Source organism: Hibiscus syriacus, unplaced genomic scaffold (genome assembly GCF_006381635.1).
Source record: "Hibiscus syriacus cultivar Baekdansim isolate YM2019G1 unplaced genomic scaffold, ASM638163v2 tig00112980_pilon, whole genome shotgun sequence".
NCBI lineage: Eukaryota > Viridiplantae > Streptophyta > Magnoliopsida > Malvales > Malvaceae > Hibiscus > Hibiscus syriacus.
The window spans coordinates 320,845-347,420 of record NW_024063430.1 but is presented as its reverse complement, the minus strand read 5'-3'; the positions used below and the strand labels follow the sequence as shown (position 1 = coordinate 347,420).

Genomic DNA, 26,576 nt, shown 5'->3' with positions numbered 1-26,576 from the left:
GTATTTAAAATTCCAAAGAGAGAAAATACTACTATTATCAATAAATGCTCTATCGTTTGGCTAATAATGATCCTGATTCGGAAACCCCCTCCTTAAAAATAATCTTTTTTTATTTATCCTCCCAAGTTGACACCGGCGATGCTAAAGATAACAACAGCCGCCGGCGAAATTACAAGTAGAAGCATATGATTGGATATTGTTTATAAGCTTTGAGTAAACTCTTTTTTCTAATATTCCAAGATTCCTCCAACCGCGGATCCCACTCTTAATTTTCTTTTTTATGCCAGCAGTATCGGAAGCCGCTTGATTGTCGTTTGACCCCACGGTTGTCAGACAATGGGATGGCGGTGTGAAGGTGGCGACAGAAATCGGTGGATTTCAACGGTGATTTGTTAGTGGCAATTTTATAAATTCGCAACGCAAATAGTTAAATCGCAACGATAATATGTAAATCGTAACGCGAATATGTAAATCGCAACGCGAAAATCAAATTCGCAACGTGAACAGGTAAATCGCAACGATAATATGTAAATCGCAACGCGAATTTATGTTTCATAACACAAGTTTCCTTTTCGCAACAAGATTTTCTAAATCGCAACATGAATTTTGATTTCTCAACTCGATTTTCAAATTCGCAACACAAATTTTAATTTCGCAACAGCTTTTATTTTCGCAACACAAATGTTTTGGGTATATAAACTACGCAGGAGCAGCAACTCATAACCTAAATCTCTAAATCGCAACTCATTCCATCTCCATCTATCACTCTCTCCGGCGACATCCATTCCAATATCCAACGACATCTTTCCCCATCTCTATTTTTTTTTACATAATTTTATTTCTATATAATTTTTCAATGATTTCTCTCCCAAATTATCAACTATCAACTTAATAAATGTATGTTTTTCTCGATGTTAGTGATGATATCTAGTTTATAGCTCGTTTGTTTAGTAAATTAATTTACAATTTGTAGAATGAAATCACCTAATGTTGATTATGTTTGGATAAATTTGTATTTTGGAGGGTCATGGGAGAATGTTCATGGTGTTTTACAATATATGCCTTTACCCATGAATCTTCAACTAAAACTGTCATTAAAAAAGTTAACTTATGAAACTCTTATGTTATGTGTTGCAAAGAAATTGAATTTAGAGTGTTTAAGTAGATTTAGGCTATCTTATCAGAGAAAATGTAAAGTTTATTTGTTAACCGACAATGAAGATGTTGAAAGATTCATTGCTTACATTAGTGTTTCGCAAGATGATGTTACATTGTATGTTGTTGAACCTAGAAGTAGTAAAGTTGGGTCACTAGCGGGTAGTAATCAACTAAGTGCTTCAACCCCACTTTATGGTGCTCACAATGTACAACGTTGTTATCAACCTCAAAATTTAATGGTTCCACCACAATTTCATCACCAAGAAAATTTTGTTTCACCACTTTTCCAATACCATACACAATATCAAACACAATCTCAAAACCCAATCAACTTTTAGCACCAAATTCTGGTTTTCGTATTGACCAGTTAGACGATGATGAGCCAACAGAAAAAATTGTGAGTACTAGTCAGTATTCGAAATTTGATCTTGGTCAATACCCGGACTTTGATCTTGGTCAATACTCAGATTTTGATGATGTTTCAGAAGAAGAAACAAACCCTGCGTGTAATGATTTTGATATTGGTCAATACCTGAATTTTGATGATGAAACAGCCGTTGCCTCTGAAGATGTTGTTTATGATAATGAGGAGGAAGTTACGACTGTGAATGAACATGTTGAACATCCATTCTGTAATTAATATAACCATGAAGAATAAGAAGTCCCCAGAGAAAAGAAAAAGAAGAAAATGCCACGGGAGTATAACTGGAATATGTCAGAATTACTTAAGATACCGGAAGAATAGTTGGTAAAGATAGCAGTTGATTGTTACACAAAAGTTATTCATATCAAGAAAGATAATTATTTTGACACAAATGAAGACTTGAAGATAGCTTTGTATACGAAATGTGTGGAAGATGACTATCAACTAAAAGTTAACAAATCAAGAAAATATCGTTTCGAAACAAAGTGTATCACTGACAAAAACTGTACGTGGCGTATGATTGCAAAGAGGATAAAAGATTGCGAAATGTTTCAAGTTAGGACTTTTATTGATAAACATACATGTTCAAGAACCCAAGTTTTTCCTCACCATAGACAGGCAAACAAAAATGTGTTGGGTGGTTTTCTGGCTGAGTTAATGTTTTTGAATGGCATGGTATATCGGGGACATGAAATTATGACTGACATGAATGTTCGGTTCAAGATTAGTATCTCATATTCTCAAGCTTGGAGAGCTAAATGTTATGCCTTGGAATTGTTGAGGGGGTCCCCAGAAGCATCGTTTGCCCAACTGCCGGCTTATTGTCAAAATTTAAAGCTAAAAAATCCTGGGTCGGTAACTCATATCAAAACAGATAGAGATGGACGCTTTGAGTTGCTGTTTATCACCATTGGTACTGCGGTTAGTAAATCAATATAATTTTGTTGACTCATTTTTGTTAGTTACATGCATTTCACATTTAAATGATTATATTTCTTGTGTAGACTATTGTGTAGATTCGTTCATTTATTACTTGTATACGCCAGTTATTATAGTTGATGGAGAACATTTGAAAGATCGATACCTTGGAGTAAACTTATTAGTAGTAGCCATGGATGCTAACAATGGGATACTGCCAATAGCTTACGGGGTTGGCAAATTCGAAACCTCTGATTCATGGACATGGTTTATGGGGCATTTGAGGGATTGTATATATTCTATTAGTAATCTGACAATCATATCCGACAGGGCAAACTTAATTGACAACGCTGTTAGAAGGTGTTTCCCATATGCTTTTCATGGACTTTGTGGTGTTCATTTGTACAGAAATATAAAATCAAGGTTTGTTGGTATAAAAAATCATAAATGGACATACTGGAAGACTGTAAAAGCTTATCGGGAAGTGGATTTTAATAAGCATATAAATTGTTTAAGACGTGTTTTGCCTCAATGTGCTCAAACACTAGAAGATGTCGGGTTTGAAAGATGGTCAAGAGTACATCAACTTGGAGCAAGGTATGGTTTCATGACGTCTAATAGTGCATAATCAATCAACGCTCTAAGTCGTCATTCCCAAAAATTACCCATTACTATGTTAATGGAGTTTTTTTCGAGCCTCTATTCAACAGTGGTACTACAAGAAAAGAAACCATGCATGTATTATTTATTTAAATTCGTAACTTATCATATTTAATTTAAATATTTTACTAAGTATTAGTTATTTAAATTTACAGGAACATTGGAACGTCGTGTTATACCATGGACTGAAAAAAAGATAACGAAACGTGTTGTGAAGTCAACGTCATGGATAGTTAAACCATGTTCAAACACTTTGTTTGAAGTATTGGATAATAACTTAAATGGGCTTGTCGATCTAAATGCAAAGACTTGTAGTTGTATAAAATGGCAAACATCTGGTTATCCATGTGGCCATATTATAAAAGTTGCTCTTCATCTAAACCAAGATGATTCAAGCGCATACGCTATGGATTGCTACACTATAGAAGTATATCGGCAAACTTATGCGGAGATTGTCTACCCTATTCCACATCCTTCTGAGTGGAACATACCAGATGATTTACAAACAGTTTTGCCACCAGTCATGGACAGCAGGCTACCTGGCCGACCAAAAAATCACAATCGTATACCGTCTAAGGGTGAAGAGAAAAGGATATCAACATGTAGTCGGTGCAAGGAAAGTGGTCATACAAGGTTGACCTGTGGATCACCAGTGCCATCACAATCATCTTTTCCTCTAGCAAAATATGGATCCTCATCAAAATCCAAAGCTCATATGGTGCTAAGCAAAAGGAAATCAAAATCGTAATCAAAATCAAAACAATCACAACCGAATTCACCTTTTGGGACTTATTAACTTAGGTGATTTTTAAATGCAAACGTTGTATTATGTGTATTTTATGTGTGAATGCATACATTTTCAGTTAGACATGCGTTAGTAACTTGAGTTTGAACATTACTATGATTTGTTCAGTTGATATCACTTATCAGATTGTTGTCTGTTATCTTTTCTAAGGTGTTTTCCTTGAATTCGCAACGCGAAAGTAAAATTCGTGAAGATGTTTAATTGATTTGTTGTTTAATTTCACTCTGCATTATGTTGAAGGCAAAAAAGACCAGAAGGTACACTTTCGCAATGCGAAACTCAAATTTGCAACGCAAAAGTCAAAACCGCAACGCGAAAATCAAATTCGCAACGCGAAAATCGCAACGTGAATTTGGCTTTCGCGTTGCGAATTTGACTTTCGCATTTCGATTTTGATTTTCGTGTTTCGATCTTGATTTTCGCGTTGCGAAAGTGTACCTTCTGGTCTTTTTTGCCTTCAACATAATGTAGAGTGAAATTAAACAACAAATCAATTAAACAAAAAAAAACAATTTTTATTTACACTTATCAGATTGTTGTATGTTATCTTTTTGAATGTGTTTACCTTGAATTCACAACGCGAAAATCAAATTCGTGTTGCGATTGTTGCGAAATCAAAATCGCAACGCGAAAGTCAAAATCGCGTTGACTTTCGCGTTGCGATTTTGACTTTCGTGTTGCGATTTTGACTTTCTGGTCTTTTTGCCTTCAACATAATACAGAGTGAAATTAAACAATCAATTAAACAAATCAACTTTTACAAATCAATTAAACAAGCAAAAAAGAATTCTTATTTCCTCATCAATTAAACAAATCAAATTTTACAAATCAATTAAACAAGCAAAAAAATGTACCCCAGACAGTTGTTTATGCACAAATACATCAATTTCACGCAGCTCACTTCAGGATCAGGATTAACCTACAGAAACCAAACATTTGCTCAAACAACACTTTCTACACATCTAAAACCAACAAATAACAAATTATTGAATTCTAGGTACTTAACCAAACATTTTCAAACCAGCAAAGAGTATATATGTTAACAACACTTGCTCAAACTTACCAATTATTTATGCACACTTTCAGCACGCGGATGTAGGTAGGCAGCATCTCGCATATATCGCTCTAGCCATAAAATGCCAAAACCACAAGCCTATTGCACCTCTATCTCTATCTGTGGGAGGTAGAAAATGTTTACTTCCTGTCGTCAAACGTTCCAAGCACATGCATACGACAGGACCACAATCCCCTCTGGCTTATTGCGTTTGTTGTGGCGCGGTCTCGTTTCTGATCATTGTAACTTTGAACTTCTTTGGCTTCTTGTTTCCAGAATTAGTCCAATAATCAATCGCCTCCAAGTTTTTAGCCAAATCAGCGCTCCATCCCTTACAAATAATCTCTCTCAAATCAGACAATGGTATGTAATTCAACATGTTGTCATATACCATTGTCTTCAGGGATGGGAGCTGAAGCTCGACGAGAAGCCAATGACGACGTTCCAAAACAGGGATAAACACCTGCAATCATAAATAATAATTGAATTGCGCACATCAATAATTTATTTATGAACACCTTTAAAATATTCAAAAATAAATACTAACCTTATCGACCTCCCACCACGCAGGATAAAGTTTAGTTTTACCATTACCCAACACATTTGAAGTGTCTCTCTGATCCTTCAAGTGAGCTACGTGAAAAGACGTCGTCATAATATTCTATCGAGTATTTTTATTTTCTTCAATTTCCTTATTATCAGAAGACGTGACACCCATGCATCAATATGTTGTTTTATAAAAAATACATATATTAGTGAATTTCATAAATTTAAAAAAAATTAATCAAAATGCAATATAAGAAGAATATAAGACTTATCCCCCTTCGAAATAGTCATTGTCTTCAACCCCTAATAACACACCCCACCAAGACCGATCAAGAAACAAATGCATATCATCGTCGAGTTTGTATATGTCAGCGTAACACCCTTGGCTCCGCTCATGTAGATACAAATTAACTGCGGTCTTAGCCCAAAGGGTATTATCCAGAATTATGTCCGGTAGTGTTCTCATCTTCATTTCAGATGCCGGGATGGTACTGACCAGTAACTCATACGAAAGCCAACTCTCATCCATCATGTCAGGCACGTGAGGGGGTTTATCAATATGTCGACATATTACGCCATGTGAATTGGGCTCTTGAACGGTGGGAGGGACCTCTTGAACGATGATAGGGGCCTCTTGAACGGTGGGAGAGGCCTCTTGAAGGATGATAGGGGCCTCTTGAACGATATGAGAGGCCTCTTGAACGATGACAGGTGAATCGGGATTCTTCTTACGGAGTATTGGCACTATTGGGGTGAACGGAGATGTAATGGCACGTGCATGACGTCTGATGTATGAACCCGTCGTGTAAGAAAAACCTGACGAAAAGCATCTACCTTATCGGGCCGCTAAAAATAAAATAATACATAAATCAGTAAATAAACAAATAAATAATGCCGAAAAAAGGTTATTTGCATTTTTAGTATAGTATTAAACAAATTTACCTCATTGCGTAGATTATGAACCTCATTATGCAACGATGTAACAATCTCACGTAGAGCGACTACCTCATCACGTAAAGTAGATACCTCACCATGTAAAGCACCATTGTCATCGCATAAAACCTCTACCTCACCACGTAAATATCGTACCTCATCACAGTATGCACCATTGTCGTCACGTAAAGTACCGACCTCCTCACTCAAAGCATTGACCTCATCACGTAACTCCCCTAACTCATCCCGTGGAGGTGGAGAATAGGGAGATAAATATCGTGGCATCTTTGTCGGTCGCTTATCATGAGGTGATGGTGGAGAAGAGGCTCGATGATGTGATGGAATAGGTGATGGCTCTCGTTGTGGAGGTGATGGCTCTTGTTGTGGAGGTGATGGCTCTGGGTGTCGAGCTGTAGAATCGGCTCGATCAGGTGATGGCTCTCGAAGTGGGGGGTGCTCATCATCTGTGTCATCAAAAAATGCTTACTAGCTTGCCACTAATCAATGGCAAGCTCAGCCTCTGTGGGTGTCAGCCTCTGTAATGGATAGTTGGCCTCCTAACAATATAAAAGCTCAAACAAAGTTAAACGTCTACTAGTAATAAGTTGTTTATAGATGGTAGTATTTGTGTTAACTTACATCATTCATCGTCATATATGGTAGTAACTCTTCACAATCCAACCGCCGCTTCCTCATCCAGAAAATAGCCCTAGGAATATCATTTGACTTTTTGATTGCATATGTCTACATGTTGGGAAAAGCCTCAAATATCCAAATCTACAAACAATATAATACACAAACATTAGTAATTGTTAAATAATTAATTATAATTTTGGAAACATTAAATAGAAATTCTTACCTTAAAGGCCAAAATAAAGCCTGCCAAAGTGTATTTGGAACCATGGCCACGTAAACTTTTTCGGTCCTCAAAGGCAGACGATAACTTTTTCTAGGTAGCTTTCCATAGATATGAACCCCACGAAAACACATTCTATGCATTTAGGTCCTCTACCAATAATATTAGGTCCTCATAAATAGGTTATTTGCCCTCATTGCCTAAAAAGCTGGCATGCAAAAGTAATAAAAGGCATACTCAGACAACATCAAGGTCATCCATCCGAGTAAAACCACCTCGAAGAAGTAATATTTTCAAGTCGTTGACGTGTAAACTGGGCTTCGCCTTTTCCAGCTCATGAAAAACCCGATATAACCATGATGGGCGAACGATATGACTAGTGTACCTACCTACTTCATCATGTCCGAAGAGTAGACCAGTGATTAAGCAAAACTTCTCCCGCCCAAAATAAGTATACGCCGATGGAAAATGAAACCATATCTCTTCATCACCACGTTGTATCCTCTCGGGTAGATCGTCAGTCATGGTCTGAAGAAACAAATGGGTCAACATAGCATGTCCACTTGGATGTTGTACTTTCAGCCATGGCCCGAAGCAAGTATCCTCAAACAATTTTCTTTGTACAGGTGTAAGTGTCTTAGCAATTGTAGTGGCTAGGCTTAATTTATTCCTTAGAGTCAATGAAGCCGAAAAAAATTCCTAACAAAAACAATAATAACATACCAAGTTAGATATACAAAAAACATACACTATAAACAGACATGATATTAAACAGTGAAAACAAAGCCAAATATGTTTCAAACTAGCACGATATTCATTATTCTATCATAGTTCACAAAATGCATTAGATAACATTCCAGAAGTAAGCACTTATATAAACATAAAAGGACAACATATAGGTTTAGTGCTGGTTCAAGGATAACATAAAGAGTAGTAGTTTATTCTTGAAACTTAAATTTGCAACACTGTGATGTTAGTATTTGTCTTTGTTTTTTTGCTTGAAGTAATGCAATTCATTCAAGTTTCAATTTGCAGAAGAATAGTAGTTTCTAAAACTTAAAATTGCAACGCGAAATGAAAATCGCAATGGAAATTTCATTTTCGCAACGTTGCAATTTTCATTTTCGCGTTGCGATTTTCATTTTCATGTTGCGAATTTAAGTTTCAAAAACTATTCTTATGCAAATTGAAACTTGAATGAATTGCATTACTTCAACCAAAAGACAAAACAAAGGCAAATACTAACTTCACAGGGTTAAAGACAAAACAAAGATAAAAACCGAATGAATTTACTAAGTAATCTAAGTGAAATGGTTAATCTATTATTGAAATTACCAGTAAATTTATCATCAATTTAAATATGAAAAATCTAATAATAATACAAAAATTTTAAATTAAAAAATAATTAAAAAAAACTAACCCTCGATGGTTGATTTTCCATTTGTGGCCGTGAATGATTGTGAGGGTGGCTCTGAGAGATAGAGATAGAGGGGGTCGCCAAATATGTGGACAGATTTCGCCGGAGATGGGGACGGATGTCGTCGTAGAGAGTGAGAGATGGAGATGGGGTTGAGTTATGATTTAGGGTTTTAGGTTATGATTTGTGATTATACTGTTTACATTTGTGTTGCGAAATTAATATTGTGTTTCGAATTCGAAAATAATATTCGCGTTGCAATTTACATATTCGCGTTGCGATTTACATATTATCGTTGCGATTTACCTATTCGCGTTGCGAATTTGACTTTTGCATTGCGATTTTGACTTTCGCGTTGCGAATTTAACTTTCATGTTGCGATTTTGACTTTCGCGTTGCGAATTTGGAACATGTGTTGCGAAATTGGACTTCGCGTTATGATTTTGTTGGTCATTTTCACAAATCCAAAAAATATTAGTTAAAATCATATATTATAAGGCATTTTCGGTCACTGAAGTTATTTTTTCTATTTATAAAGATTGGGAACTAGAGCCACGTGTAGATAAACATGAATTAGGGATTTTGTAATAAAATATTTTTAACTTTCGATGTTGTCCCTCCTTTGACCGATTGACAAATTATTTATTAATTAAAGAATTTTATTACAGAGATTTTGATAAGATTAATACGTAATTAGGGACGGACCTAGACGGCGTAGATAGGGTGTAATCTTTTAAAATTTAAAATTATCATATATTTTAAATTTTATTTATGTATTTTTTATTAAAAAAGTATTTTCGACCTTTAAAATTTTATAAATTTAAATTCGTCTCTTTAAATAAAATAATGAGTAAGCAATGATATTTCATTGAAACTACCCTCAACATCAACAATGCACGAGTTTCATGAGAATTATTAAACTATTCCTTTGTTCGTCAATGAATTAGAATCAATAATTGTAATGAAACAAATTATTGGTCTAAATCTCTATTAGTTTCTTTATCATGAATAAATCATGGGTTTAATTCACATATTATAATTAAATTAACCTTATTTATTTGTTCTCTAAATTTTAAAATTCAATAGAATGATTTAGGGATAATATAAATTATGGGTTTAATTCATATATTATAAATTACAAAACACTCCTTTACGTATTATTTTATGTAATATAACTACAATTGTATACAATATGACACATGTATGTACACATATATGTATATGTATAAAACACTCCTTTATCCCTGATGTGCTTCTTGTTTCTCGAGTTGCATGGTGTATGTGGCTTAATGCACTTAGTTTTGTTGTGTTCTCTAACGTTGTTTTGTACTGTTTTTTTTTTCAGATTTTGTATTTTGCTTAGAAATGAATAAGGTTTATTACAAAATAAGTTTACAAACTATAGTACTTTTATAAAAGGTGTCTAAACTATTTTTTGAATGTTCTTGGTGCTCAACATTACCACTTTAGGTGTTCGACGTTTATTTCTTTTGTCAAGTGACACATGTCACAATCTAATCATTTTGAAATCCATTTTAAAAAATATTAACATATTTATAAAAAATCCTAATTTTTCTCAAATTATAAAAAAAAAACCCATATCTTTAAAATCCCTAAATCCTAATTCTAACCTATCGCCATCGACATAGTCCCTGTCATCCTCTCAGTCATGTGGTGTCCTAGTTACCACCGATTGACCATCGGAATCGTGTGGTATTGCGATTTTTATCGTAAGGTTCGTAAGGTATAAAACGTCGATTCATCGTCGATTGGTCACGATTTCATAAGGATTTTGGTTGTCGGAGGGAGGTGAGATAGGGTTGAGCTTCACCAATAGCAAAAGCCGGCAACCAGTATGGATTTAGGGGTTACAATGAAGGTTTCCAAAATTTTGGATTATTTCAAAAATTTTGTTCTTTTTTAATATATATTTCATTTTTTAAAATTTTAAATAAAATTTTTAAATTTATCAAAATATGACACATGCCTTTTAACGGAGAAAATTAATGTCTTTGATAGTCCGGACACCCAAAATAGTAATGTTTGTAATGTTATGCACTGGAATCATTCAAAAAATAATTTAAGCACATATTCATGAAAAACAATATAGTTTGGACACTTATTTTATAATTAAGTCAATGAATATTACTGATGCACCTATATATATGTATACGTTTCAACTATATTTTTATATTTTGATAAATATATTTATACGTTTCAAAGAAACTGACATCAGACTAGATTAAAATCAATATTCAAATCGTAACGATGTTGATAAAATAAATTAGATTAAAAATATAATTAAATAATAAATTTGAAAAAATTAATTCAAATTAGATAAAAAAAATTATACTAATATTTGATCTATTAATTAATTAATTTAGATCGAATACCGTAAAAATAATGATAATCCTTCCAACCTATTTTGCTAAGTTCTCAATTGTCAATATTGGAACCCCTCATCCTAATAGAACAATATTGGTCATGGATGTCCTTATCATAACTAACTAGTTGACCGCCTGAGTTAATAATAGCCTGAGTTAATCCAGTTCATTGGGCTTTCAATGATTAAACTCAGCCCATCGAATTTGTCGGCCACTTTATTATTCAAATATACTATTTCTTTTTATTTATGATTATAATATTCTTTTAGGTTACACTGTACATTTAATATTAAAACTATCAGTTTTAATCCGTTTTTAGGCATGTAAACAAATCGAACATTCAGAGAAAGGTTTGTGAGCCACTAGGTGAGAAGTTCGTTTATTTATTAAACAAACAAACATGAACCAAATTTTATGTTTGTTTAATTGAATGAACGAACACAAACCAAAGGCTCGTTCGTTCATTTAAGTTCGTGAATGTTTGGTAATCAGTTCGTTTATATTCAACCTAATCTCCAGATCAATTTGAAATATTAAGACTTAATAAATTTTAACATTAAATTCATTAATATTTTAGGTTTAAAGGTCACATTTGCCCTTGTAGTCAACCTAATTGTAACATTCTATACCTTAAAACTCTAAATTATAAATCTTAAATCAGAGTTTAAATTTAGGGTTTAGAGTTTGTAGGTCATGATTTAAGGTTTAGGAATTACAGTTTAGAGTTTTAAGTTAGGGGCATGGCATATAATGATACAATTGAGCAATTTCGAGGGTTAAATTGATGCGAAAATACTATAGAGGTGAAAGTGATAAATTAGGTCTACTATAGGACAAAAGTTACCCTTCGCCAATATTTTAAAATCAAGCTACTTTTTAAATCCAAATAAAATTACTCAAATCAATTAAAGAAAATATAAATCATAAAATTATTTGAAAAGAAAAAATATTTTCAAATATAAAACTAATTAACTTTATGTTCATTTATCATTTTAACAAACGAATATGAGCGAACATAAACAATCTAAATTTCTTAATGAATGAATACGAACAATAAATTCTCTTCGTTTTGTTGTTCATACTCCGTTTGTTCGGTTAAAGTTAAACAAATGAACATGAATACACCATTGTTCGTGTTCCTTTGGTTCATCTACAGGTCTATCCATTTTAATACCTAAATTTTTATTTTTTAAAAAATCATACCTAACATTTAATTTTTATTTCATTTTAATTACTCACCCTTAAAAATTTAACAACAAATACTCTATTACCTTTATTACAATCACTAGTACTCGAACTCATAATCTCTAATAATTACAATCATAAATTAATCCCATGATTTATTCTGTTTTTCTTGGCTGCTCTTAGATATAACGGTTATTATGAATACCAAACAATTCCCGCATCGGATCAAACAGCTTATTGGAAGAGAAAACATCGGTTGTGCCAGTAATGGCCTGCGCCAACCACAGTATCTCTCTCTCGCTCGAAGTCCCCACTGCCCGTACAATATACAGCCAGAAACTGCAACAAAACACTGTCCCATGATAACCATTCGCGAATGCACCTTCTTAAACCTTTCCTCTCTCTCCTTCGATGAGATTTGAGAGCCTCATTATTCCTTTCCTCTCCTCAACAAAAACCCTTTTGTTGTTTAAATTTGCTTTTCTCTATTTTGGGTTAGTACAGAGATTCTCTGATCGTTTTAACTTAAACGTGGCTCTGAGGAGATCCGAGTCATTACTGAGTCTCGAATATCGAGCTCTCTGAAACTAGAGACGGGAAAAAGATAATGAAATACCAAGTATAACCCTTGGTTGTTACTTGTTAGTTCTCTCTCTTAACAGCCACTGATCCTAATATTTCTGGGTGTGAATTGAATTTTTGTTTCTTTGTACGGTAAACTCGAAAACTCGTTTATTGTTGTTGATCATAATCTCTCTGACTCTCTTGTTTTACTCTGTTTTAAATGGAGAATGAAAAGTTGCTGATGAATTTATTAGTGTTTCGTTGTTTGGTTCTTAAAATTATGACAAATCACAAATGTGGTTTTGAATGTGCTTCTCTTAGTTTTTAGAGGATTTCAAAAACAACAATGCTGACGTGCGTAGCTCGTTCGAAGCAACCCGGTGATGACTCGGTGAGTCAACAAGAGGAAACAGACTCTTCTACTACTCCTAGCACTAAGCACAACCAATCCATCAAATCCCTCACTTCTCAGGTAATTTAACTCTCAATTTTACACGTCTAGATTTTCCGTTTTCGAGTTCTTTGGCCTTCGCTTGGCTTTAATGATTTTTCTTCTTCTTTAGTATGTGTTTTAGTTCAAGGACATGGCGCTGAAGGCGTCTGGGTCATACAGGCACTGCAACCCCTGCACGACGCAGAGTCGGTTGAGGGACTCGGCGACACCGAGGATGTGGGGAACGGAGATGGAATCGAGGTTGAAAGGGATATCGAGTTCGAGCAGAGAAGCGACGTCGAAATCGTTGAGTGGGCGCCGAGTCGACACGGTCGTGTTCGTCGAAGAAAATGAGCCGAAAGAGTGGGTGGCTCAGGTGGAGCCCGGCGTACTTATCACCTTTCTTTCAGTTTCCCGCGGCGGCAACGATCTCAAGAGGATACGGTTCAGGTGCGCCACGCCCTTATTTATTTTCCCACTTTTCTAATTTCAATGGTTCCGATCTGTTTTCCGTAGCTTAGATTTTCAATCTTACGGTTGCAGTTATTTTAGATTTTTAATTTTTTAACTCATATTTTTCGAGTTTAAAATTCAATAAATACACGTTTATACATTTTATAAATTAATTATTCAAACTTAAAATCTTAAAAAAAATTCTCTATATGAAGTTGTCTGACATTTTAATTTGAATTTTACTATTTCATCCCTGATATGAATTGACATATAATTATAAATTTAAATTTATTTTGGATGTACATGCTTCTACATTATTTTTTTATAATTAAAAGTTTATGTTATGAGTGACTCTTCTAATATAGGGTCCGAACATACATAAGACCCAATTGAAATTTATATAGGAATTTACATATTACCCACCAATAGTGACGGTAGTAAGATTCGAACTTAATCTTATAAACTCAAATATTTTAATCTCAATCACTTGTACCAACACTCATCGATAATTCTTCTATATTATTAGAACTAGAAAAATTAAAATCATATTTTAACTATATTTAACATATTATTATCTTGTTTAACATATTATTATCTGATCTATTGATGATATATAGATATTATTGATATATCATATATAAATCTAAAATTTTAATGTGTATACATTTTGACAAAATTAACTTTCAAATGCACACTAATTCATTAGTTAGGGGTAAAACGGTAAAAATTTATATTTACTAATACTGGTGGAAGAGTCTAAATAGATAGTCAAATTTAAGATTAATAAAAGGAGCACCAAAAAAATATTATAAAAATATAATATTTTCTGTTGAGTGTAATCTACAATATTAATTTTTTTAGTGTAATCTACAATATTAATTTTTTTCATGACATCTTGTTAAACCTACATTCTTTAACAGTCGAAAATATTATAAAAAATTAAAAAATATTTTACATTGAGTCTATTCTTTATCCTTTTCTCTCTCTCTCTCCCTCCCTTCCTTTTCATCCAGTGGGAAGGGAATGATTGTTATTTCTAAAGTTTCCGAGTCTGAGCATCAAGACTGCAGCATGGATGATATAGCTTTCATTGTCAAATCATTGTCAAATTATTGAGAATATTTAAAAAAAAGAGTACCTTGTAAACACTTTGGCTTAATAAAAAAAAATTAACCAAAACTTGTGATTGACTTCCCTGATGCATGTTACTGTTTTGCTCCATTTTGGCACATGCATATGATGCACCTCTAATGTCTGGTTTCTGGATGCTAATATCTTGAACATCAGAAGTGCTGAAACATGGTTTATTTTCTTTGACTAGTCGAGAAATGTTTGACAAATGGCAAGCTCAAAGATGGTGGGCGGAGAATTATGATAGGGTCATGGAACTTTACAATGTCCACCGCCAGGCATTCCCCACTAGCAACACCCCCTAGATCTGAAGATGAGGCAAGTTCTTAGGCTGTTTGCCTGCTTAACATCGTGTGAATGAATCTATGTTACTCGGACTCTGTTGCGAGTGTTGGATATGGTTAGATTTTTAAAAGTTACCCGTCCGTTTATCGAACACAAATGTTGGCCATGATTGCTTCAAGAATGGCAAAGAGTCCGAGCTGCATAGGGATGAACTGATCATACCAATGCCCTGCACTATTCTATGTTGAATGTTAAATAACGCCATTCTTTTGGTTCTTTACAGAGTTCAAAAATGGAATCTGCACAAGAAAGTCCTGTAACACCCCCATTGACTAAAGATCGTTTACCCCTCCACTTACATCGTCCAACTGGGATTGGCATGGCTTATTCATCGTCAGATTCACTTGATCAGCACCAGATGCAGGCTCGACATTATTGTGACTCGGGTCTTACCTCAACCCCATAACTTTCAAGTATTAGTGGTGCCAAGACAGAGATATCATCCATGGATGCCTCTATGAGAAGTAGCTCATCAAGAGAGGCTGATCGCTCGGGAGAGATATCCATCAGCAATGACATTGATCTCGAGACTGAGTGGGTTGAACAAGATGAACCCGGGGTTTATATTACTATATCAGAGCCTTGCCAGGGGGCAAAAGGGAGCTTAGGCGAGTTAGATTCAGGTACGGTCCTATGGCATTCTTCAGTATTAGCTATATAGTTGGTTTGCCCTATAAACAACCAATATTGACCTGGACCATCATAACTGATAGTAAAAGTTAAACATCTTAGAAACCTTCATTTGTTTCGATAAGTTCAATTGCTGAGAATATGATCCGAGATCCATAAAAGTTAAACTTATAAGCACTGAAGAATCATTGGAAATCCGCCAAAAGCCATTTCTTCGGTGGATTTGATTTCATTATTACGTTGATGGGTCCAGCTCAAGTCATTGCTGTAAACAAGTATATGATTTGAACCACCAACCCTCAGAAACAGAATTATAAGCTGTAAAAACCTTCTTTTGACAGCATAATTACCGAGTCACTTATCCTGCTTTTTACCAAATCATTTTACTCCCACGATTAGACAAATCCAGCATGAACTATTCTTTGATGAAATGTGATCCCATCACCCTATATCGTGCATCCGGGAAAGATTTGGAGAGATGCATGTCAGGCTGTGGTGGGAAGAGAACTGAGCCAGGATACACGAACAGTACTTGTAATCGAGCGAACCGGAGGAGCTTAGCGGCTTGCCGGCGCTTTTCTAAATCATGGGGGTGTTCATTTTGTGTCATTCTCTTCTTCCATGCTTGTAGAATCCCTTCTAGAAAGATCTAAGCAGGTGTTTCCAAATACCGTCGCCTTTTGCTAAGAGTTTTTCCTTTTTTCCATCTCCGTAGTAGATATAAAAAACATGGTGGTGGGATTTTAAATTACTAGTTTCTTGGAAAACAAGAAATGTTCGTGGGTAAAGAATATCGAATATTATAATTATTTCTTATATATTTAACGATAAATACAATGATATACATCTCTCTGCTCCGTCAAATTACGTCTGGAAGAATATAATACTCGGGTCAAATTTAGGTCCATCAAAAATTGAACTAGACTCATAGGGATGTACTTGACCATGTTCCTATGATTTGGGCCCAATTATTTGGGGGTTCTTCTTAGACCCAAGCATCCACTTTGTGCTGAACCAAAATGGTCTAACTATGGTTTAGTCCCTTATTACACTAAAATCTTTACTTCAGCATCTTGAGTTGTTTTCGTTAAAGTAATGATGTAGTTTTTATTATTTGGACACACAATTGTTTTTATGTTTAACTGATTGGTTACTTAAGTGAGTACAACCAGATATGAGACTGGTAGGGGCCACAGTCACCCCAAAAGTGGTATAATTCTTGTTTAGTCATCTACAAATTATGAAGTTTTAATTTGATGCAATCGTAAAATTACACTCTGAACCCCAAAAATATAGTATTTTAATTTTAAGGTAAAGTATAGGAATGGTCACTAAACTTTTCTAAAGATTTCATTTTGACACCCTAACTTTTAAAACTTGCAATATAGTCCCCCAACATTTAGTCCGTTTGCAATATGGTCCCCCAACATTTAGTCCGTTTTCAATATGGTCCCCGAAGTAACTATTGGGGGACCATATTGCAAACGAACTAAATGTTGGGGACTGTATTGCAAGTTTTAAAAGTTAGAGGACCTAAATGAAAACTTTAAAAAAGTTTAGTGACCATTACTATACTTTACCCTAATTTTAAATTAAGCTTAATATAAAAATAAAAATATATCTTTCATTCTAAATTAACCTTTAAACTTTTGAATATTCCACTTTTATCCTTAAATTATAAACCTCATTTATATTGGTCCTTAAACTTTTGAATTTTTTAATTTCATCTCCAAATTCATCCAAATATGTGATTAGTTTAACCTATTTTTTTAAACATATAATAACTTGGCCTAACGATTCTATTAAAGGGGATGTGATTAGAATATATCAATAGATTTGGATTAAATTAAAATGTTCATAAGTTTGGGGACCAAATTAGAATGAGGATCATTGTTTGGAGATGAAATTATAATAAATAAAAGTTTAAAGACCAATTTAGAATGAAGGTCATAGTTTGAGGACTTGTAATATAATAAATTCTATTTATTCAAGAGAATAACTATTTCTATATATTTATTAATATACACGGTTGAATTAAAACTAAAATGATATTGATATATATATATATAAAATTTTCTTAACAGGACTAAAACTAAATTATAAAATTTTAAACGTGAAAAAAAAAATCAAATACGCCTATAAAACTTGTACACATATGTATATCCTTGTAGTTCCAAAGCAGAGCAACACAGCTATGTATTGAGTATCCCCACCACGAAGAATACCAGTTCTTCAAAGCAGCTGAGTCATGGCCGATTCATCCGAGTTCTTCAAATCAATGTTAGCTCAGTTTCCTATGGAAAGCTTTTGGGACATTCCTTTGTATCAATGGGAAGGGTTCTGGTACAGATCTTATCACCTCCAAGCAACAATGGCACTCCGTTCACACTTCTCATCACGAGACGACGATATCATCTTAGCATCCTCCATGAAAACCGGCACCACATGGCTCAAAGCCCTTTGCTTCTCCATCGTCAACTCCGCCGTCGACGCCGACAACGAAACGTTGTCCAAGACAAACGAAGACGACCACCACCACCACCCTGACCCGCTCGTCGAAAACCACCCCGCTGTCTACGTTCAGACCTTGGAAGTTCAAGTTTTCACAGCAAACCCGCCGCCAGACGTTTCTTCAATGAAGTCTCCGAGGCTCTTCCACGCTCATTTGCCTTAAACGGCGTTACCGGACTCCATTAAAACCACCAACTGTAAGCTTGTTTACATAGCCTGAAACCCTAAAGACACATTGGTTTCGATGTGGCATTTCTTCAACGCACGGCGAACACCACAAGGTCCATACCCGTTGGAGAAAGCATTCGAGTTATTCATCAATGGCGTTTCCCATTTCGGACCATTCCTCGACCATGTTTTACAGTACTGGAACCAGAGCTTGAAAGCCCAAGGTGATGTTTCTAAAGTACGAGGACCTTAAAAGAGACCCCATTGGAGAGGTTAAGAAGCTAGCTTTGTTCCTGGGAAAACCTTTTGGTAATGAGAAAGAGGTTGAAGATGCGATATGGAGGTGCAGCTTGGAGAGGTTGAAGAACTTGGAGCTGGAGGTGAACAAAAATGGCGTCGATCCATGGTTTGGGATGCAAAACAGTGCATTTTTCAGGACTGGAATCGTTGGGGACTGGAAAAACCTGCTGAGTGACGAGATGAGTGAGCGTTTGGATCAAATCACTGAGCAGAAATTCAAGGAATCTGGCCTTTGCTTTCAGATTTGAGCTCTCTTCACAATAGTACTCCATTAAATTGCTACTGTGGCTCTAGTGTTGTAGTGGCGGATATTGTACACGTTATCGCGTGATTTATTTTCTAAAAATAATTATATTTTTATGTTGCGGCAGTATGCAGTGTCACACTACGGTTGTCACAGCCGTTAATTAATACTAGGGTAAAGTATAATAATGGTTACTAAATTTTTCTAAAGTTTTCATTTAAGTCCTCTAACTTTTAAATTTTGTAATACAATCTCCCAACATTTAGTCTGTTTGCAATATGGTCCCCGAAGTAACTGTTGGGAGACCATATTACAAACGAACTAAATGTTGTAGTGGCGGATATTGTACGCGTGATTTATTTTCTAAAAATAATTATATTTTTATGTTGCGGCGAATGTCTCAGGAAAGGCGGGTTAATATACGGCTAATATACAGTATTACCGGATACATTAAAATGTATTTAATAAATTCGGTTTAGCGGTATCTATTATGTTGACAACTAATAATGTTTTAGGTAGAAAATATGAAAAACTATTAAAAAATTTGGTAACCGATAAACTTTGGTTATCGGTAAGTATCTATCCTTTTTATAAAAGTGTCCATACTTTTAACATATCAAGTAAATTTTACCGGTTTTGTCATAATGAATCTGGTTTTGTCATATTTTTACATGTTATATTGTAAATTATCTATCCTTTTTATAAAAGTGTCCATACTTATTTCACTGTGAAAATATATTTATTATTATCTTTAGTTAATATTGTTAAATTTAAAATCTAAATAATATTTTATAAAATATCAAAACAATCAAATAATTTTTTGTGTAAATGAAATTATTAAATTAATATTGTAGGTGGAAAACATGAAACACTATTAAAAAAATTGAAACATAAATTACATAACTTTCAAAAAAGTATATATCATTTTTATAAAAGTGTTCATACTTATTTCACTGTTGAAAACATATTTATTATTATATTTGGTTAATATTGTTAAATTTAAATTCTAAATAATATTTTATAAAATATCAAAACAATCAAATAAAATTTTGTGTAAATTAAATTATTAAATTAATATTGTAGTGGAAAACATGAAACACTATTAAATAAATTGAAACATAAATTACATAACTTTAAAAGCAGTTTTAAATCCTAAAAGTGTCGATACTTTTAAAAAATATATCGATCCAAATCGATATACCAGGTAAAAATATGATAAAACCGGTAACAAATGATAAAACCGGTAAATTTAAAAGTGTCGATACGTTATAAAGGATCGACACTTTGTGAATTTAAAGAGAAGCAGTTATAGCGCCTATAATGTGTCGATACTTTAAAAAAATATATCGATCCACAACGATATAACAGGTAAAAATATGATAAAACCGGTATCAAAATGATAAAACCGGTAAATGATACCGGATATATTGAAAGTGTTGATACTTTCGTAAGTACGTGTAATAAATTATCGACACTTTCAAAGAAATAGGTAATTATCCTTTCGAAAGTATCGACACCTGACATAAAAGTATCGACACTTTTATATTTGTATCGATTAAATATAAATAACATATCCGATGAATATAAAGGCCATAGCTAAATATCCTCTGAAAAAGATAGAACGGACGAGTTTTTGAAATCGAAGAGTAATTGTTGCTGCATTTCAGAAGGCGTTTCTAAAGCGAAGTTGTTTGTTTGTTGCTGCAGTCGAATCGAAAAGTATGTTGTCGAAACCCTAATTTTTTATTATTACAGTAATCGCGATAGGGTTTTATGTGTTGTTGGGGTTTTGGAGTAAGGAAGCATTTGGGACCGATTGCAGGTAGAAATAGATATTCAAGGAAAAATATAAATGTCGATACTTTTATTAAATATTATAGGTAGAAAATGATATTATAGGTTGTATAAATGTGCCGACACATTTTGGTGTGGCCATTCAAATTCTTTTGAAGAAAATCGTTTTACCACAAGAGTAGTTATCTATATTTGTATATTGAATAAAGTGTATGTAACGAAATAATTTGATTTGCGTAAACTGATATATGAAGGAAAAATGGAGTCAATGGGTTGGAAAATTGTTGGTGGAGCAGATGACTTTGAAATTGAGGCCGAGACTCGAAAGCAACCAAAGGGTGGATATATGTACTTCTATAAGTATCAATGTCCTTTTGTTATTATTGTTGAAATGGTAATTGGATTAAAGTATCGATAAACTTTAAATTGATTACAAATTTTAAATGTTAACAGTATGGCCGAATGCAAAAGGATGAAGGGAGATGGCACACAGAGCGGTTCGGTATGTAAAATGAAATTGACATTGAGTAGTATTAGTATTTAGTGTTAATGTATTGATTAAGAAACGTTTATGTTTAATATTAGGTGAAAAAGATGTGAGGTCCAAATGGAATTCAATGAGTGATGCTGAAAAGGAACCTTACATCACACAGTCAAGGAATGATAGTAAAGAGTCCAAAGAACGGAGGAAAGCACTAGAAAATAGGTATTCATTAAACTTGTAAACGTTGATACAAAATATATAAGAACTATAACATATATATTGTTAAAAAATGTAGGAAGTGTCGACAAGATGCAGCATTAAAAGGGTGAATTTATTAATTAAACACCTTAAGGAGAAGGATCAGTTGAATGTGCTGGGAGAAATAGGTTTTGGATCGTTGATCGAGTAAGGGATCGACCTATTCGGAGGGAATTGTGTCGATCCTTGATGGCACAATTTGACGTCAGTCAATGTATGGCTAAGTATGGTGATTATTCATTCCCTCTGGGGGTATCGACTGCTGCAGCCGTATTGGGGGTACAAAACAAAGGCAAAAGTGTTATAGAAGTCTGTAGGAGTAAGAACTGGAAAGCACTTGCCTCCAAATATGGTTTGAATCATAAGGTGACATATGCTGAAGTGAAGAGGATATCAAAAGGGATCTTACTGGGGGGATGAGCTGAAGGCCCGAGTTCTATTGTACCTTGTCGGGATATTTCTTTGTCCAACGGGTGATACGTCAACGAACAAGGAATATATGAAGCTCATTTGCGATGAAGGCTTGAAGGGTGAATTCAATTGGGCTGAATATATCCATTCGAGATTGATTGAATCAATAATCACCTTTAAAAAGGGCAGCCAGAGATACCTCAAAGGGTGCATAGCAATCTTAGAGGTAAATGAGTTGAATCACTTTTTGTGTTTTTATATAAAAATATAAATTTTATTATAAATGCAGGTTGCACTGTTCGATTTTTGGTCGGGCTGTGAGGCAGTGCCGGCTTATGAAAGAACGGAGTGGCACGCATCCGTGCATGGGGGAAGGAAGAGGTGGTTAGAGTGATGGTGAAGTTGAAGTTGGATAGAGGGAAGAAGCAAGAAATGGTAATAAATGTAATTAAATAATATTAAGAATAATCAATGTCTTAATATTGTAATTTAATTTTGAAGGTTATTGGCAAGGATGTAGAGGAGGCAGTGGAGGCAGAGGAGAAGAAAGGAGGGATGGTTGTATTGGGGGATGACGGTGAGTGGGACGACAGTGAAGCAAAACAGAGTAACTTCGACATTTTGATGTCTGAATTGGCTGATATCAAAAAAATCCAATTTGAAATCATGCAAAGACAATCAAGAGTCGAAGATAAACTTGATCAAGTCGTAGAGAAACTCGAGAGAGTCGAAGATACACTCAAGAGGCATAAGGGGGTAGTGGAAGGAAAAATAGATGGAGTGGTGAATGAAGTAGAGGTGTTGAGGGGTGAAGTGGTGAAAGAAGTTGGGGTGTTAAGGGGTGATATTAAGATGGTGACGGGAGAAAAATTTGAGGGAGTGGTGAAGGAGGTTGTGGATTTGAGGAGTGAACTCACAGGGGTGAAGGGGGTGGTTGATAAATACTCAGATGAAGGAGCTCGATTGAAGGGTGAAATAAAAGAGATGAAGAGCTATGTAGAAAAAAAGTACGATGAACTGAAAAAATATGAAGAAGAAAAGAGGGAGGAGGAAGAAGAAGAGATGGAAGAAATGAGGAGGAAGGAAGTCGATGTCATTTATACACCGGAGAGTGTTATAGCAGCAGTTTTGGATTCGGAATGTCCTGCACCCCAGAAGAAGAAGCAGAAGGTAAGTTTAATAAAAGAATACTTAATTTGATTTTTATTATGTTGTTGTGACAAAAATTTGTATGCAAAATTGTAGGTTGAAAAAGCGGATATTCCAAGCGGAATTGATGACATCGAAGCTGCAATTGTGATTATTTATGGAATAGCGAGTTAGAATCGGGGTAAGTGAAATATATTGTTTTGTGAGTGATATTTAAATATTTCATGACAACATATTAATCCTAATGATTCATACAGATATTCTGTAATCTCAATGGGAAATTAATTCGCTATGTATACGACGTTGCAACGTTGAAGCCTACGGAATGGGTTGGCGGTGTGGTAAGTAGAAAGTAGAAAATGTTAAAACTTATTGAATATGTTCTGATTGTGTAATTAATTTTGTTAGGTTATCGATTTGCTCGCCTGGACCATATGCTACGATTCTCAAAAGTCACTCCGGAGGATTGGCTACCTTCCATACCTCTTAGTGGTGAGTTAAATTAATAATATTGAAAAGTAGTATTATAGACGGTAAATTAATAATGTTTGTTGCGTAATTACAGCAACAGGCGTTGGAAGCCAACAACAAAGAAAGTGTTGAGAGTATTTCTACCTTCTGGGGTGTCATATTGGATAACTATGTGAAATTCACCGATGTGAGAAGGTAAGACACCATACCAATTGCAAATGATGTTTTCGGATATAGAATGTTGAATTTTGTCAAATTGGGTGTGAAATTTGTTGCAGATCATGATCACAATAAACTACCATAATTCACATTGGTATCTGTTGGTGTTGGATATGGTAGATCATGTTGTAACAATATATGATAGTATGTTACAACTGAAGCAGCTAAACAGAGAGTGAAGGATGCTAAGAGATTGGTATGTATGTTAGTTTGTTATGAAAGGACGTTATGTAAATTATAATGCATAATTTTTTGGTGCATAACTTCTTCTATTTTAATGCAGATTAAATATTAGATTCTTATAATAAGAAACGCATTTGGGTTGAGTCATGTGGATCTCTAGGAAAGTATCCCTTGAAAAATTTCAAATTTGTGGAGCATAAGAAGAATAAGCAATTGAATGGGTATGAGATGTTATCACAAATAGAAAGCTTAATTTATGCAGTATTCATCATAATTGACATGTGTGGTTTTCAAATTTTGTAACAGATATGATTGCGGCATGTATGTGATGATGTGGATGGAATCGATCGGTTCTACAGGGGCAACTGGTGATTTTGTAAGTGGATAGAAAAAATCGTTTGTGGTAAAATTGTTAAAAGTCGTAGATTGAATGCTGTAGTTGACAATACTTAACGTTCTGACAATTTGAATATAGGTTGTTGGAGACTGGGATCGATCACGAGTATTAAACGATCTCGTAAGCCACAATCAAAATGAACGAAGACAGGAGATAACAAAAGCTGCAATATTACATAAGAATAACAAAAGGATGCAATGATGTAAATGTAGGGTTAATTTTGTATAAGATTTATAATTTTGTATACGATTTATATTTTTGTATGTGAATATAATTATGAATGAGATGAGAAAAGTTAGCAGTATAAAAAGTGTCGATCCCGAAATCATCGAACCCAAAAGTATAATGTAATATGTAATTTTTCAATCTAATCGGTACAATTATACCGGTTTTATGAGAGAATATGTCTAAATAATGTGTCGACACTAATATAGTTTGTGTCGATATTGTTTTCCAGAATGAATGGAAAACAGGGTGCACCCATAAAGTGTCGATCCATATATAAAAAGTGTCGATCCCAAAATCATCGAACCCAAAAGTATAATGTAATATGTAATTTTTCAATCTAACCGGTACAATTATACTTATTTTATGAGAGAATATGTCTAAATAATGTGTCGACACTAATATAGTTTGTGTCGATATTTTTTTCCAGAATGAATGGAAAACAGGGTGCACCCATAAAGTGTCGATCCATATATAAAAAGTGTCGATCCCAAAATCATGGAACCCAAAAGTATAATGTAATATGTAATTTTTCAATCTAACCGGTACAATTATACCGGTTTTATGAGAGAATATGTATAATAATGTGTCGACACTATATAGTTGTGTCGATATTTTTTTCCAGAATGAATGGAAAACAGGGTGCACCCATAAAGTGTCGATCCATATATAAAAAGTGTCGATCCCAAATCATCGACCCAAAAGTATAATGTAATATGTAATTTTTCAATATACCGGTACAATTATACCGGTTTTATGAGAGAATATGTCTAAATAATGTGTCGACACTATATAGTTTGTGTCGATATTTTTTTTCCAGAATGAATGGAAAACAGGGTGCACCCATAAAGTGTCGATCCATATATAAAAAGTGTCGATCCCAAAATCTCGAACCCAAAAGTATAATGTAATATGTAATTTTTCAATCTAACCGGTACAATTATACCGGTTTTATGAGAGAATATGTATAAATAATGTGTCGACACTAATATAGTTTGTGTCGATATTTTTTTCCAGAATGAATGGAAAACATGGTGCACCCATAAAGTGTCGATCCATATATAAAAAGTGTCGATCCCAAAATCATCGAACCCAAAAGTATAATGTAATATGTAATTTTTCAATCTAACCGGTACAATTATACCGGTTTATGAGAGAATATGTATAAATAATGTGTCGACACTAATATAGTTTGTGTCGATATTTTTTCCAGAATGAATGGAAAACAGGGTGCACCCATAAAGTCTATCCATATATAAAAAGTGTCGATCCCAAAATCATGGAACCCAAAAGTATAATGTAATATGTAATTTTCAATCTAACGGTACAATTATACCGGTTTTATGAGAGAATATGTATAAATAATGTGTCGACACTAATATAGTTTGTGTCGATATTTTTTCCAGAATGAATGGAAAACAGGGTGCACCCATAAAGTGTCGATCCATATATAAAAAGTGTCGATCCCAAAATCATGGAACCCAAAAGTATAATGTATATGTAATTTTTCAATCTAACCGGTACAATTATACGGTTTTATGAGAGAATATGTCTAAATAATGTGTCGACACTAATATATTTGTGTCGATACTAATTTAAATATCAAGTGTTTTCCACCGTTTACGATATATAGTACTCTTAATCGAGAAACCCTAAACATAAGGCAAGCAGGCAGATCTTCCTCTTTCTTCTACCGTTATCATAAGTGACGATCAGATATTCAGGTACATTTATCGATATTTTATGGGTTTGATTGATTTCTATATGGGAGTTTTTATCCTGAATGTGTTTGTGTTCATTGTAATAGGGGTAGCATCCAACCAAAATGGCTCCAAACGTCAGCGTCAGAAGCGAGGTCTTTCTCAA

At 34.2% G+C, this 26,576-nt stretch overlaps 2 pseudogenes; both read left to right on the top strand.

Annotated features, from left to right (window-relative positions):
- Nucleotides 1–1,291: 1,291 nt before the first annotated feature.
- LOC120184915 lies at nt 1,292–19,127 on the top strand (annotated as a pseudogene).
- Nucleotides 13,086–16,540, top strand: LOC120184916 (annotated as a pseudogene).
- Nucleotides 19,128–26,576: the final 7,449 nt, after the last annotated feature.